At 47.3% G+C, this 17,523-nt stretch overlaps 1 protein-coding gene across 1 annotated transcript in view; it reads right to left on the bottom strand.

Moving 5' to 3' along the window:
- LOC126546001 (dual specificity calcium/calmodulin-dependent 3',5'-cyclic nucleotide phosphodiesterase 1A-like) overlaps window positions 1-17,523 on the bottom strand; it is a 615,937-nt gene that overhangs the window by 460,759 nt on the left and 137,655 nt on the right. The gene's annotated exons all lie outside the window — the stretch shown is intronic.

The raw sequence follows: 17,523 nt of genomic DNA, 5'->3' as shown, positions 1-17,523 counted from the left end.
TGATCGGTGGGGATGGTGTTCTATAGTATTCTAGTATTGTCTATTCATTCAGAAGACGATGATCTGGTTTCCTGAATGCGTTGGTCATAGATTGTCTTTGTGCTTCAAACTGAGGACAATGACACAATAGGTGGTCAGTGTTCTCCTCGCAGTCGCATAGATCACATGCAAGACTGTCAGCCATTCGACTTACTGCTGAATAAGCTTTCGCGAACGCAATCCCCAACTACAACCGACACAGAAGAGACCAGTCCGGCCGGAGGTCTAAGTTGCAGTGAAGGGTTGAGTCTGTGCAGTCTGGTGCGCCTTGTATGTGCAGTATTCCTCTCAGCTAACGATAGTGGGCGTGCTAGAAGACGAAGATGTCTTACGGCGTCCGTCCTTGATAGAAGAACGTGGACGCAGCAGTCTTCTTGGTTTGATGTCCGAGCTGCCATATCTGCGTCATCATTTCCTGTGATGCCGCAATGACCAGGTATCCATCGAGAGGTGATACCATGGCATTTTTTTCTCAAATGAAAAATGAGTTCCACGATTTCGCACGTCAGTTGATCCTCAGTTCCATGTCGGAGAAATGACGGTATAAATTATATGGCCGGCCTCGAATCGCAGAATACTGCCCATTTTCCAGGAATCTCTGTACTGTTCACAATGAAGTGCACCGCGGAGAGCCGCGAGCTCTGCAGCTGTAGACGTAGTGATATAGGAAGTCTTGAACCATTGGGTTATTCTCCTTGTTGGTATAACTACAGCGCCACCGGAACTAGTTGATGTAGTCGAGTCATCAGTGTAGACGTGAGTGCAGTCACTGGATTTCTAGTACAAGAGGAGTAAAGCAAGTTGCTTGAGTGCTGATGACGGCAAGTGCGACGTTTTCTGAAGTCCTGGGATTGAGGTTTACTTGAGTACAGCTCACACACGATGGAGGAATCAAAGGTCTTGCAGCAGGTGCGCATTCTGAAGTGAAAGAGGCACGGTGCGCGAAGACAGTTGCACTGAAAGCCGTGTGGGGCCTTTCTACAGAGAGGCTTGCGAGGTGGTGAGTAGAGATCCTGGCGAAGTGTTTTATGTGCACACGCATTGTTTCAATGGTAATGTGCGTTCGGATAGCGTAATCTTCAGATATTGCAATAACTTCTGTCGTCGACGCTGTCCGCGGTAGACTAAGGCACATCTTGAGGGCTTGGATATCTTGTATTGTATTCAGGTTAATTCTGCAGGTGTTCGAGATGACCAGTAGGCTATATCACAGGAATCCAATAAAGAGGACCCTGTATAGTTGTAGCATAGATTGTATTGACACTCCCCATGTCTTTCCTGCTAGGAACCTAAACATACGGCAAATTTCCGTCAGTCGTTTTTTCCCATAATTCACATAATTCACATGAGGGATCCATGACAGATTTCTGTCAATAACCACCCCCGAAAATATGTGACTTGTGCTGTACGAGATCAGCTGTTCGTCGACGGATATCATGGACGAAGACATTGGTTGCCTGGTAAATGCCACCACTGCACACTTTTCACATAATATTTGAAGTCCTTGTTCCCGAAGGTACGATAATATTAAAGTGCCTGCCCTTTGAAGCCGCGCGCGAAGCTGAATTCGTGTCGCACCCGACGTCCAAATGCAAATGTCGTCGGCAAAGATGGAGAGCCTCAGGATGCATGGAAGGATGTCGACGAATCCAATGAGTGTTACATTGAAGAGCGCTCGGCTCAGTACTCCACCCTGAGGGACCCCACGGTTACTGCAATGCTGGGAGGTTGGGCCATCCTCGGTAAGTATGAAAAATTATCTCTTTTGTAGGTAGCTACTAAACCATAAGTAGATCTCGCCACCAAGTCTTACTGCCTCTAACGTGCTGAAGATAGCTTCGTGCGTTGCGTTATCATATGCGCCCTTGACATCCAGAAACAGGGCAGCAGATAATCGTTTGCAGGACTTCTGGGCCGCTATTTTGTAGTGATGCCTTATGCCTTATTCTATGCTTTTCTTATCATCCACCACACACGGCCGCCTGATCCCGTTGATAATGTGGGCAGACCGTCGCTTTGACCACTGGCCAAGCGCAAAAAGTCTGAAAAAGCATAGAATCGGAAAAGGCATCGCTACAATATACCGGCCCTGGTGCTCGACGTACATCACCAGGTCGATAACGTTGTCTATGGAAGAACGGCCACACCTGAAACCTGCCATTGCGTCTGGATATACCTCGTAATGTTCGAGGTGCCATTCTAATCGTGCTAGAACCATTCTCTCCATTAGTTTTCCGATGCAGCTGGCAAGCGCAATCGGTAGGCATGATGCAATGTATACAGGCGACTTGCCAGCCTTGAGCAATGGAATTAGGTGACTGGTCTTCCATTCCTATGGAACCGTGCATGTCTGCCAGGAGATGTTGAACAAATGGAGGAGCACTTTCCGAGCCTCTTCGCCAATATTACATAGGGCACGATAGGTTATACCGTCGGGTCCTGGCAATGATGAACGCTTGCACAAGGTAAGTGCAGCTTCAAGTTCGTCCATAGTGAAAGGACTGTCCATGCGGGGGTCGCGTGAAATCAGTGAGCAGTCGAGCGTCGATGTTCCAGCTGTAGTAGTTTCGCCAGCAATTCTCCTGCTCAAGACCATCCGATCACGACTTACATCAGCACCGACTCGCTTAGGGCCCATGTTCGTCATATTTCACGGATTCAATCAAGCTTTCTTGCCTGTCTGCCAGAACGACGACCACAGGCATCCTTCTCCAACGAGGTCAGCAAGCATCGTGCCTCCCTACCATCGGGCTTCACACCATCAGCACGTTCAACCTCAGCTTTGTGGTGTTTAAAACAACCTCAAGTGCGTCTTACGGTTCCAGGGATAAGAAAGAAGACCGACCTGCCTACCTTGGCCTTGAAGCAAGCAGCTCTGGATTGTTTGCACACTTTCTACTTTGACCGCGTCCACATATATACGGATGGCTCTTCCACCCAGACCATCTCCACCGGGGCAGTGGTTATACCATCACGATCACAAAGCATCCGATACAAGATTTCTCACTTGACAACATCGACCGGTTCGGAGCTTGTTGCCCTCCGAGGTGCCGTAGATTATATTAACAACCAACCGGCTAATCGGTGGGCAATATTCTGCGATTCAAAGGCGGCCTTACAATGTCTTCTGTCATCTCTTCGTCGCGGGTCCTGTGAACAACTCGTATCGGAGATACGAGAAATGCACCATCACATGATTGCGAAAGGGCACGACGTCGTGTTTCAGTGGCTGCCTGGCCATTGCGGTATCTCCGGCAACGACGTCGCTGACGAAGCTGCTAAGAAAGCACATGAAGGAGCAGCCCTTGTTTCTATACCTTTATCGCGGACTGACGCAGCCCAACACTTAGGCAAGCTAGCGCACCGTATGACATTGGAGAAGTGGCACACACCTGATTTCACTCAACATCGATTGCATTCCCTCGATCCATCTATGCAACTGCGGCTGTTACCAGGGCTTCCGCGTAATGAGGAAACAATGCTGTGCCGCTTACACTTGGGCGTCGCATTCACGAATGCATATACGTTTTTAATTGGAATAGCTGATAGCGCCGAGTGCAATGCCTGCGGTGTCGAAGAAACTATAGACCATCTACTGTGCTACTGCCCATCATTTGAAAATGAAAGACAAGAACTCTGCACAGCTCTCAACCAGTTAGATAGAAAACCGTTCACCTTGAACAAGATCTTGGGACCATGGGCTCGCATATCGCAGCTACAAAAGGCCACAAAAGCGCTGCTGCGATATTTGAAAGATACAGGATTGAGTCAGCGTCTGTGATCCGGACTGAGTGACTGAACGATATCCCCGGTGGACTTTCTCTTCTTTCAATCTTTCCGTCCCCGTTTCCCTTTCCCCAGTGTGAGGTAGCCAACCGGGCTCAGTCCTGGTTAACCTCCCTACCTTTAATTTATCATTTGCTCTCTCTCTCTCTCCCTGCAGACAACCTGCAGTACCCGAAAAAGGCCGTTAGGAATAGCAAAGGCGACAGGCCATCTGTGTTGTTCGCGGTCAAGACGAACGACCAAAAACCCAACCATTCCTCCAAAGCGATCGTCACTGAAGGGAGTTCGTGGCAGAAGCTGGTGAGAAATGGTCTGCTACTAGGGTACCTCGACACCGTGGCGCTTGCATCGAGGCACCCTATGTTACTTTCATCGAGTGTCATCGCCACTACAGATCCGTTTCCAAGGCTGTGGTCGACGTCCTGCGATAAGAACTGATGAGCGCGAACGCGGCTTTTTTCAGAAGATATATATGACCTGGACTATTGTGTTACCCAGGTAGAACTGTTTGTAGGAGTACATGCAGAAACTTGTGGAAAGCGAAAGGAAGCCTTTCTTTCAGGGCAAGTGTGGCCTCTCCACGGAGTCGTTCATGGACCATGTGAGCGTTTTACCTTTGTGTGATATGTTAAATTTGACGGCAAGCTATTGATGCTTAAACAAGGGAGTCTGCATTCGTTCCAGTGTTGCCCCAGCGATGTGCCAATGCTGTGCCAGATGTGTTTAGCCAAACTTGACAATTAACTGTGTGATGCCTTGAACGATGATCGTGTCTCCCGAGTCTTGAAATATCTGGATGATTTATTATACCGCCGTTACACGGACACTTTCAAGTGCCGTTGAGGCGAGCGGCAGTTGAACACGATTGTAGTTAGGAGTGCTAAACAGGAGGTTCAACTGCCATCGACATCCGAACGGTAGTTCACTTCAACTGAGACTGGCGATCCCCGCCGAGGCAAGCCATGGCGGCGTCCGTAGGTGCGACGAGGGCGAATGCGCCATCGTCGCAAATGATTAACTCTCTGCAGCGCCAAACAAGTGCTTCGCGTGGCCGCAACCGATGACATAAATAATGATCGAAATCTGGGAAGACCATTAAGTGCAATTACACTAGGTCAAGCACAATGCCCATGCGTACACCCGCGTGCCCGAAATGTTCACGGTCGCAATCGCGCGCCAAGCGAGATTGAGACATCGCCCGCGCCTGTATCTGCTGTGCACGAAGTCACACAAACAAGGAGCTGTAGTGAACGTCCTCACCACACACAAGCACAAGGTGGCATACCGTGCATATCACAAAAACTAGCGCGGACACTTTGAAACAAGCATGAAAACATGGAAACGAGCGGATAGGCTTCACATTGTCTTTGATAATAAATTGGATGCTGTTTTAAATAAATAAATAAATAAATAAATAAATAAATAAATAAACACCATAGTAAAGCTAATTAAAACAACTTTCGCCATAAAACACTTACTTTTATTTTAGTTATCGTTAGAAATATACTAGATGCGTTTTTTTTTTTCGTTTGCAGATGCTTCTATGTCGCTATCATGTGACCGCGTGGGCTTAACTGAACTGAACTCTTCAGTCAAAAAGACAGTTTCAGTGTTCTTTCTTTCTTTACGTCCTTAAAGACCCCACAGCGGGGTATTACATAAGGGTGCGATTACAACAATAGCTAAAACAATATTAGTTAAGGTGAGACAATCGCTGACACTTCTCCCGTGACTGCAGCTGAACTGGTGATGGCAGAGATGTCGTAAGGAAGGTCGTTCCATGTCTACAACTACACGAGGGAAAAAAAACGAACACGGAAAAAGTGACAGTGGCGTTTTGGGGCGAGCGACACTTAATGAATGACCTGTGCGACGCGATGTTTGTGCCGGCGGAGAAATGTATGGTGCAATGGCGAGAGGTCTATAAAAAATTTTTGAAATAAGGATAGGCAGGCGATGCAACGGCGATGTGAAAGATTTCGTAATCCGGAGTCTGCTTTTGAGCTGCCGTTCAGCTCAAATGTAGTTGAAAGTGATGATGATGATGCGTGGTGTTTTACAGTGAAAGTGGCCCATGTAACAGGGGCATTAGTTCTTTCAAACCGCGGACCGCCTCACTAGTCTTGCTCGAGACATTTTCTGTTCAATTACGAAGCGCCAAACGATGTTTCCATAAGGTTTCATAGATTTGGCAATTACCTTTCACCGCCGTCGTCACGTTTGTACGAAACACGGTTAGAGAACACAGTAGACGCTGCTGCAATTCACATCCTCCTATTCTAATCTAGTCAAACGCAGCATATCTAACATATCTTTTTCTACCACTACCGAAAGGAGTCCGTGCGGGACCCATGTGACTCAAACGCTATCAAAAGGGACTGCTGTCCGCATCAAACGCAAAACATTAGAGAGAGAGAGAGAGAGAATGAAGAGGAAAGGCAGGGAGGTTAACCAGATATGAGTCTCCGGTTTGCTACCCTACACTGGGGATGGGGGATAGGGGTTAGAAAGATGACAGGGAGGAAAACGCAAAAAAAGGAAAAAAAAACACGCACACATGGAGGCACACACACACTGGATGCACACACAAAACATTAGATGCGGACACTGGTTGGCGGGTACCAACTTTACCCGCCAGCTTTAGTTCAGCAAGTTCAAGCCCGGCCTGGTCCATCTCAAGCTATGGTTTCCGGAAGAAGGATCAACCCTCTTGCGCGATGCTCCAGCTTGAGAAGCGACTTCACGTAACTAGACTAAACGTCGCCTAAAATTTTTCTAACTTGCGATAGCTTTCAAATCGGCTTTATGTAAAAGAACATAACTATAGCGTTCTTAAATTTTGTTAGCTAGAAAGCCGATTCTAATTGAGAAAGAATGGCGTGTTATATATTTGGGCACAACAGTATCGTCGCTTCCTCTTGCCCTGCCATCTACGCGTCGTCTTTCGACTTAACCGACAGCTCGCGCCACCTATGCTACGCGTCCTGAGTCTGTAAACCTCGAATAAACACAATTGCACGTCTGCTCTCAACTCGGCTGGCCCCGTGGCCGACTCGCTCCAGCAAGAACACAACAGCGGGGACGGAGAAGTGACCAGATGCTCGGTGGCTCCATCTTATAACGCACACTTTAAGAAGACAGGACACATAGCTATCATATTACTGCAGTGACCACTTAGCTGCTCATGTAAAGCATCGACAGCGGCGTAATCGACAACATGCAGTTCCATTATATTCTTCAACAAGAACACTCGTGTAACAAAAACGCGTTGTTGTTGTTGTTTAACTTGAAGCGTCACAAGGTGTCGATATACCAGCGTTGTTACTGCCCTCCATGTCTGCGGTAATTTGATATTTCGTAAATGGTTGTACGCCAGATGGACGAGCCAAAAGAGTATTATGAAGTGTTTTAGCATTGGTGTACGTAAAATATCTAGACAACATGTCTGCAACTAAGAAGAGTATAGCAAGAAAGCGACGGATTTCGAAGGAGCTTTTCAACATCACCATTTCAATGTCGTGGACGCGGTCCTTGCGTTTTTATTACCATAATACCTTCCGTTCTCTGTTATCATTATTTTTCTTTTGTGGTAAAATGGGTATCGGGCTGTTAATTAGACCCTGCAATTTTCAAATCCCATCATCGGACATGCGTTTCTTATTGTATACGCCCCAAACGAGATCAGACAGGAGGAACCTACCTATAGCTATACTAACCGCAAAGTGCATGGCGTACCCCGCAAGTGCATGGTACGAAAAAAAAATTATGTAACGGGTGTTACCATGGGCAGTGTCCTCTGTAGGCCATGCTCCACCCGGCTCTCCATTTTATGCAGTCTCAAGTGGTACGGAATGGAAGAAATCCGGCACATTTTGTTTAATTGCGCACTACAAAGCACACAGCACCACAAGTAAACGTATATCTTTCTAACACAGTAGTGTGGCTCAACATTTCTCATTTGTCCACATAAAGTGTACGTGAAAACACGGTGAACAGTACACTGAGGCGAATGCGCTGCCGAGCGTTTACAATGGGCGTGACATTAAGTGAGGGGCAATTAGTTAGCCTGTTCTCGGTGTCTCGCGAATGGCGTAGTGCGTATGTTGTGCACTGCGGTGGCTTGAGGAAAAGAAAGGGGAGCGGTGGTGGCGCAAGATCGAGCGCCACTTGCCCCTTTGTGTGGAGGGGGGGGGGGGGGGAGCTGGTAACTAGTCGCGAACTCCCAGACAGTCCTACGGGAGCTGGCAGCTCTGTATGGAGTGGTCGGATTGCGAAACATACTGCTGCACCGGGCCTCGCGTCTGACAGTGGAAGGGAGTTCCTTTTATCGCGAAGCGTCTGAAAACTACTCGGGTAGAAAGACGAAGCGAGCATAGGCATTGATATTACCCAAAAGGAGGCGCTTACTGCATTTTTTATCGCAATCCTTAGGATCCCCGAACCTCCCGTATACGCCAGCGGTGCCGGTGTGGTACCAACAATAGGGGCTGGAAGGAAGTGGACGATGTTTATTAGAATCAGGTGCTCGATTTCTTTGTTCGACCCCTGGAGCCACGTGGGACGCTCAGCGTCTAGCCTAGCTGCTTCAGAATTCAAGTAACTGAAAATACCAAGCGCATAAAAAAAAAGGAAAGCTGAGTATTTGTTTGTGAAAGAGCGACGCCTCTACATTGATTGTGTTGGTGTCGACATCAGCTGGACTTCCATTCAGGGAGTGGCACAAAAGAAAGGTCAGAGCTCACCTGCATTGCCTATAGGATCCGGTTATTTGGGGCTACTTGTAGTAAGAAAATGAAAAAAAGAATAGGAAAGAAATATAGCAGAGTTCAGCGATTCCTTCCGATTTGAACTCATTCGATGCGCCAACAGCGTTTTCTCACAGTGCAGATCGCCATCTTGTATGTGTGTGGTTGCTCTTTCTCGCTCATCCACTATTTGCGCTCAGGCACCCACTAAGGGGGAATGACCAAGAGGCCAGTAGTTATATGGTAGTTGTGCGGCGACGGAGGAGGATGTGGTTGAAGAATAATGTATTAATTGAAAGTAAGTATGTCTGCTGTGCACAGTAGGCCCCCATCCTTTCCCGAGCAGCTTCGTCAGAGGTTTCTCGCTTGGCTGCCTCTGTAACTCGTTTGGAAGGCCCGTGGTGGGAGTTATATAGCTAGTAGTCCAGAACTTCTGCAGCGGATATCACGAGAAAAATGATGCCATGCCACCTACGATATTTGCAGGAAATATTTCCCCCCATACATTTGCAGTGGTGATATATCGGGCACTCAACCTCTGTGACTCATGTGAGCTACTGTGTAAAAACAAAACGCCGGATTCTTCGTGAATCCTCCATTTTAGGTATGTGCCATGTCCTAGATTCGCCATCATCACTATCATGTATACCATTTTCGTGCCGTCGACGGTGTTTGCACAACCATGACGACAAACGTTTGCGCATCAATACAGCGCCATATTCTCAAGAACTTCTTTGCTATGCACAGAACATCATGTTGGTTTGGTATACGGTATTGCCTGTTATGGCCTCCGAAATACAGGGTGATCCAAATATCTTGCACCAAAATTTAAAGATGTGCAGATGCCACGTAGCTGGACAGAACCAAGGTAATGCTGTTTGCCGTCGCTTGGAGATACTCAGACTATTTTTTGCTTAATTACACAATTTGTCTTAATTCATTGATCAGTTTCTCATAAATTATAATTAGATTAAAAGTGTCAATGAGAAAATTGTAGAGAAACATGAAAAGCTCCCGATGCAGCTTTCTGTTTCTCAATACGTGCTGCACAAAAGTGTTTTTCCGAGCGTGAAAGAAGCCCGCAAATTGAGCGAAAGAAATCCGTGCACAATGAGTGACACCAATGTGTCAGTGGCGGGATCAGTCCCAGCGGCGACAGTGTAGGCACGGTGACGTTTTAATCGCTTGTTTACCTACCTTCCTCACGTTTGTCCCCCGTTCATATGTAACAACTCATCTGTTGCAACAACTGAGGCGGTTCTACCTGTTCTGAAATCGTTGAGTATCGAACAGTTCTAGGTACTGCTCATTAGGCCGACTACATTTTATGCCGGTATCGGGTCATGATTTATCACTTGTTTACGCAGAACAGACATGCTATGAGTCGCACCATTCTACGGTTCGAATTACCCTTTTATACAAGCTCGTTCGCTAGAGCTTGAATTGTGTGCCGCCCGGGAAATGCATAGCGCCGGTCGTGTACAATGTCTTTGTCCCTCCGTGGCGATTGTTGTGGAGGCGACGGCCTGACGAAAGCACACTAACGTCGGTGACGACAACGGTCGCCGTCAGCGTAGTGGAACAGACAGACGGACGGACAAAGCAAACCCAGTGTCGAGCACTTAAGTGCTGCCGTAGTAAATGTAGAAGACGCCTCCTAGATGCCCAAAGTCGCGTAAAAAGGTGCCCATTATGGCTTAGCCGCTCTAACCCCGTCTGTTCGCTGAATGACAGCGATTAAATGGTGATGAACTGCGTTTTCGAAGGATACGAGATCCTACTAATTTACAGCACTGTCTACAACGCTCTGACGCTTTTAAATGGGCAGTTTCATTGGTGAGATTGTCGCTATATAATTTTGGCTCTTGCTTTATTGTTCTGTAGCAGAAATGCGCGACGAAGATGTACCATGTTTCCTATCTAATTTTAGCCTAGCTGCTCAACGAAAAAAATTATTTAAAAAAGACAATCACGCAAGATACAATTACGTATGAGACTTACAGTGTTCGGACATCAGAGTTCGAACACCGTAGGTCTTAAAATTGTATGTTACGCCATCTCTTTTCCATCTCTTTTCTTTTTTCTTTGAAAAGCTTGGCTAACGTTAGGTGGAACGCCCTATATATTAACATGCCTCAGAAAACTCTGATATGAAAGAAAAAAAAGGAGTACTAGGATGCGTTGATGCTTTTTCAGGTTCGGCTGTATTTGTAACAGTGGCCCATTTCAGGCTGCGGGACGTGCACTTGGAACAAGACATGCTTGGGAACCGAATACGGAACACTTGCGCGTCGCGCTCTTACGTAATTACGCGTAAATATACTGATCAGTCTTTTTCTTCTTCGCGTTTCAATGTATGCTGTTTGTGGATGGCTGAAGAGCAACTGCAAACGGTTGTGGTGAAGGCTAGCAGTAACGTGACTGCACGTCAATAGTTTTACTGCGTTCAGAATGACCTTTAAATGTTTTCTTCCTCCGCGAGGGCATCTCTATTCTGTTGTGCGTGGCTACATTATGCTCTTAAGGGTGTGCTGTTTCTTTTCTTTAATGCGTAAGCATTCTTTGGCGAGTACCTCAGCAAAATCTGTCCGTAACGTGAAAGGTGTCACACCCTGTATTTGCAAAATAAATGAATAACTGGCGAAGCGAAGATAGTTAATCGTTATAATAGTGTAAATGTAGCTGATCGGTAGCTCTAAGATTGATGAGGAAGGAATGTAAAATGAAAAAAAGATAACCGCTCTCGTCATGTCCACATGAAAGCTCACTTTCCTTGAAATCTTGCTTTCTCGCATTAGCAGAGTTTGTGCAAAGAAGCCTGCTTTGGGATTTCGACGCATAAAAATAAAATGATAGAGTGGCTGATTGGTAGATGTGACAATAGTGTAATAGTAGATGATTGGCAGCCCTAAAAAAAAACGAAAAAAATTGGTGACGTTGGCGTCGCCGCGGCAAGGTCATAACAAAAAAAAAAAAACGAAGAGGAAAAAAGAGCAATGATGTGGCAAAAAAAAAAAAAGAGAACCGGTTGTGACGGCATTTCCGCTCATTGATTGACACGATATATCTGCGAAATGAATGCATAATTGGTCAAGTTAACACATTTATAATAGTTATAATAGTGTAATAGTAGATGACTGGTAGCGATAGGTAGACATGCATAAGCTAGCTAAATAAGTAAGCAGGAGCGAAGTAGCAGCCGAGCGAAAGAATGCTTACGCATTAGTAGACAATTCTCAGAATTTCTGTAGCATTTCTTTTCTTTCTCTTTTTTTTTCTCTATGGCTGGGTTTTGGGTTGCCTGTGTTAATGGCCGAATTATGAAACTGCAATGCAAATGGCGATTCTTCCGAGATGCTCCAAGAAAGTTCTACGATAGAGCCCAGCCAAGCTTGGCTGAGTTCGAAACTGCAAGCCCCTCGGCCCAGCTGCCCCTAGTATGCATGCACATGCATGCATACCGTGCATGCACACAGGGTCTGTCCGAACTCGCGCATGTACGTACGTACAAACCCGCTTACGATTCCCATAATGGGTTACTAGTGGGCGCACCGACTGCAGAAGACCCTACATCTAACTTTGTTCAGTCTAGTAGAATTCTTTATTACATGCGTCATTCTACAAGCTTGAAGAGTTCCACTCCGAGCCACCAGCAGTTACAACATTTTTTTAATGCGAAGCATTCTTCTCACAGCCTGGCCAGCTTTTTTCTCTTTCTCTCTCTCTGTGTGCGTGTGTGCGTGCGTGCGTGTGTGTGTGTGTGTGTGATATAGAAGAATCTGCAGCATAAAATTGTACACCGCCGGTCGCCGTGATGTTGTGGATATATATATATATATATATATATATATATATATATATATATATCAAACAAATCAATAACTAAATACACATATGAAATCATCCGAAGGCCCCATTTCAACGAGGGAGCTGTAGCACAGAAGCGTGATACTGTACCAATAACGTAACAAAAACATGCATCGACTGCCGGAACAAAATTTCCTTAAGAATTTCCCGCGTGGTAGCCAGCGTGCCAAGAGGCTTGGCGCGTTTCGATGTGCCCACAGAGACATGCCTCGATAGCTTCCCGCTTGAAAGCCGCCGTACTGAGACGCTTCTAACGCTTCGCAGTGCGTAGACGTCAACACTACTGTCTAACCGCCAAAGTTTTCAGGCATAATAACTTTATAGGCATAATAATAATTCAGGCATAATAACGAGCACCTGTGGCGGAGATTGCCTCGTTCATTGTTGGGAACCCGTGGTGGTGGTGGTGGTGGTGGTGGTGGTGGTGGTGGTGGTGGTGGTGGTGGTGGTGGTGGTGGTGGTGGTGGTGGTGGTGGTGGTGGGGGTGGTGCTGGTGGAGGTGGCAGGTTGTAGCAACAGGCGGGTTTAGCCTGGCGATCAAGGCCGGAAATTTCTCCGTCCAAGTGTCTCTTACAATATCACTACGGCGTTTCACGAAATGTCCATCAAACCAGCATCTAATAATAATGCAATAAGGAGACGTGAAGCTTCTTTGCAGGCTATCACCGCCGGACGTATAGAATTGTCAGCACGTACTGTGTGCCGCTCGAGGACATTCTATTTTCTCAACAGCAGTGCAACGGTGTCAACATTCGCTGCGAGCATACCCCCTTCCGTAACACAGTCCAGGCGCAGTAGTAGCAAGGCTCCCGCGTGCTCTTATCTTGCTTGGCGAATAAACACACTACCTGGGACTGATATTACAGGCGCTGATAAGGAACCTACTCACATCTACCCATCCGAGAAAGGCACAGTTAGTGACACTCGTTGAAATGAATTGGCGGGAGATTAGCTAGACATTTATCAGGCGTTTCCACGGTAAACAAACTTAATAGCTACATTCCCTGGACGTCGCAGTGCACGCGCAAACACATTCTCCGTTTATTACCTGAAGATTCTGCCAACGACGGCAGCAGCGCTGAATCCTCCAGTGTACACGAATATCGCCGCTAATAAGCGCACCTTTAATTTCCTGGTTAAATCAGACTCAACGGTTACTCTGTAAGCACTACTCTAGCTTCAATTTCATTTACGGGGACGACGACGAAGTGTTTCTATCATAAAAAGCTTGTACCCTTGTCTCGTTTTGTTTCTTTGAAAAATATGGGAGCTGCCGCTCCTTTGTTGCGGCAATGGGTGAAGAAGCCCTCGAGGACCTTCCTGGCGCCCAGCCATCACGTGGGGTTGCGTCCAGGAAACGTGAAATGCGCCAAGTGACACGGTCAGCGAGGCAACCGAATTGTACTCGGACAGCGTCGACTCGTTTTCGACGGTTTCACACTTGTCATGAGCCGAACCGCAAAAAGAAGACTGCTACGGAGGTCATCGTCGACAACTGTCTCCACCGTGAAGACAAAGCCACAGCGATGGCCGTAAGCTTCATGCCTGTGGACCCAGTGTCCAATCTGTGACTCCTAAACAGGCAAGTCCTTTCTGTGTTTCTTGAGGGAATCGCGCCAAACGAGATAGAAGATGTGAGAATAAACGCACGGAAGAATGTCCTCGCAGTAGATGTTCTACACCGTAGTGCACTGCAATGCCTGCGGCACGTAACGGAGATTGACAAAGTGAAAGTGCGATTCATGATTCCTACAGGCTGCAATGGCACTGTCGGCGTCATTTATGATGTCGATATTTCTTTACTAACCGATGACTTACCAATATTAATAAAGCGAACTACAGAAGGCACTCTTACCACGCACATCACAAGACTTGGCAACACACGTTGCCTGAAGATGTGGTTTGGGGGAGACAGCCTTCCCTCAGACGTCAAAGTTGGCCACGTCCGCCATCCAGTCCGCCCATAAGTACCTAAGCCTGCAATGCTACAAATGCTGCAAGATCAGACACGTAAAAGGAGGTGTCTGTAAGAATAACCTCGTGTGCCCACGGTGCGCTGAATCTCATTCAGCAGATGCCTGCCGCGCAACTGTGTTAAAGTGCCCTAACTGCCATGGTACTCATCCAATGATCGCCCGTGGGTGAAGAACGAGCCAGCAGTACTCAAACGTATTGTACGGGACCATTGAACACACAGAGAGGCTGCTGCTACTCTCAGGCGACAACGACATCGCCACCGAAGAGCATCACGAACTGTTGCATCTACCGAAAGATATACACCATCTTCCGGCAAAGCGGCTACCATATCAACGCTGACTTCCACAAAGACGGACACTGCGAAATTGAAGAAAGGGGCAAGACTCGCACCTCCTGAAGAGTGACCTGCACTTCCACGAGCACAACCTGCCTCGCAGTCACATCAAATTGCGCCGCCCTCAATGACCTCACGAACCGCGGATGCATCGACGACTGAGGATGGCGAAGTCACTTATGGACGTCATACGCATTCTACTGAGCAGCATGAAAACCCCGTCGGCACAGAGCGCACTGCAGGTGCTGGACACCTTGAGTCCGGTGCTTGCGGCTCTAGGGTAAAACCACGGCTCGAGAGACGCCGTCGTTTCAAGAGGAGGTCAAGAATGCATCTGTCTTTCTGTGGAACGCCAGAGCGCTTAAGTCCCGTATGTACGACTTTAGACAGTTTGTCTTTACGCACCAATTCCCCATTATTGTGATTTGCGAGTCCAACCTGTCAGCTCCCACCAGACTGTCCGGGTATGACTGCTTTATGTCCTCTATCTACGGAGAGTGCAGCAAGGTTGTTGTGGTTATACGCTGTGACTTGACTTATGCGCATCACCCAGTGCCTCCTGACGAAGCAAATCAATACGTTTGCTTAACAGTGAAGAAGAAAAATCTCACGTTCACAATTCTTGGAGCCTACTTATCTCCAACAATCCGTCTAGATTGTGAGCGCTTACGGGGAATTTTGACATCGACTCCGCAGCCGTGGGCGATCACTGGCGACTTTAATACCCACCATTACCTATGGGGAAGCTCCAAAGTGAACTCTAGAGGCAGAACGTTGGTGTCCTTTGCCTCTCAACGCGAATTTTGCCTGTCAAATGATGGAAGCCCTACTTATCTGCGTGGATCAGCGTATAGTAGCTGCTTGGACCTTACCTTCGTTTCACGTTCGCTTTCGAGAAGAGTGCACTGGTTTTCGGATTTAGAAACGCGGGGTAGCGACCACATCAAAACATATTTGAAGATCGAAGGTTTCACTAGCTCCAACTCCTCCAGAACTGTCCAGTACACCGATTGGCCTAAATACAAAATAACCATGGAAGACTTGTCGTGACGGCACCTCCTATAACCTACAGGGCATGATAAAGGATGCCATACAAACAACCACACATTCGCTTTTGAAGAGTTCTTCCCGCACCGATTTCGACATCGAACTAGCGAAACTTCGAGTAATTCGCCGTCGTGTGGAACGAAGATATAGACGTACGTAGTCCAATCATGATTTGAGATTGGCTAGACGAACACAAAAGAAAATACAGCGTCACATGAACAAGCTGGCTTCGAGACAATGGGTATTCTCTTGCGACTCCCTGGATCAGCGAAAACCTTTGTCGCTTATATGGAGGACTGTACGCGGCCTTCGCACAGCCTTTGGTCAGCACCACCCGTTAAAATCTCTGGTACTCCATCTACAATGTAGAGATATTGACGTCGCTGAATCTTTCTGGAGAAAGATCGCTGGCGAAGCAAATTCCGATGGAACGGGTACGGGAATGATCGACCACCCACTGTTCTCACGCGATCCCCGCATGGAATGCCTTTTTCTATGAAAGAACTAGAAGCTGCGCTGGCTTTGTGCAGGAGTTCTTCAGCGCCAGGACCTGACGGCATTACATACCGTGCCCTGTGTAACCTAGGAGACCAAGCTCGGAAGGCACTCTTGCTCCTGTACAACGACTCCTGGCAGACAGGTACGGTTCCACAAGAATGGAAGTCAACTCGCCTCATTCCACTTCTCAAAGCTAGCAAGTCGCCTTTGGACATTTCCTCATACCGTCCGATCGCACTTGCCAGCTCTGTCGGAAAAACAATGGAAACAATAATTTTAACAGGTCTGGAATGGTACTTAGAGTACTATGAAATCTACACAGATGCTATGGCCGGATTCAGGCGTGACCGTTCGTCAACAGACAACGTTGTTGACTTGGTAACATTTGTGCAACACCAAAAGGCCTGTAAACAACTACCTGCTGCTCTGTTTCTAGACGTTAAAGGGGCTTATGATAATGTCACCCATGAATCCATCCTTAGCGCGTTATAAGCCGTCGGACTTGGTCGTAAGATATATATGTGGGTGTGCAACTCCTTACAGAGGAGACCATTCTACGTGCACACAGAAAATGGCCCGACATCCGAGCATTACGGTAGCCGAGGAGTCCCTCAAGGCGGAGTGCTTAGCCAGACCCTTTTCAATATCACCCTCAGTGGATTAGTTGACAACCTGCCAAGCACCGTACGACTTTCCATCTATGCGGACGACATCTGCATTTGGGCATCAGGTGTGACACGACTTCAGCTTCGCGCTCGGCTTCAGAAGGCAGTCACAATGACATCTTGCTACCTTCGTCAACAAGGACTTGAAGTTTCATGCGGAAAGTGCGCCAATGTCTGCGTACGGCGTATCTATTAACGGACAACTTATACCATACAGCAGAAGTCACAGGTTCTTGGGAGTCGTAATTGACGGAGACCTGCCTTGGACTCCGCACGTGAATTACGTGAAAAAGCGGCTGACTGCTATCTGTCACCTGTTCAGGTTCCTTGCAGGAAACAGTTGGGGAGTATCTATACAGGCTATGTTACAGCTGTACATGGCGTTGTTCGTTGGATTCCTGCTGTACAGCCTGCCTGCAATATCCAACACCTGCAAGACTAACCTGCGTACGATTCAGAGCATTCAAGCGCAAGGCCTTAAGATATGTCTTAGCTTACCACACAATGTATCAACGGCTGAAACCACTGCCTTAGCGCAGGATTACCCAATCACGACGCACATTAC

This window comes from Dermacentor andersoni, chromosome 1 (genome assembly GCF_023375885.2).
Source record: "Dermacentor andersoni chromosome 1, qqDerAnde1_hic_scaffold, whole genome shotgun sequence".
NCBI classification, from domain to species: Eukaryota; Metazoa; Arthropoda; class Arachnida; order Ixodida; family Ixodidae; genus Dermacentor; species Dermacentor andersoni.
The sequence above is the reverse complement of the archived record's forward strand: the minus strand, read 5'-3'. Positions and strand labels throughout refer to the sequence as shown.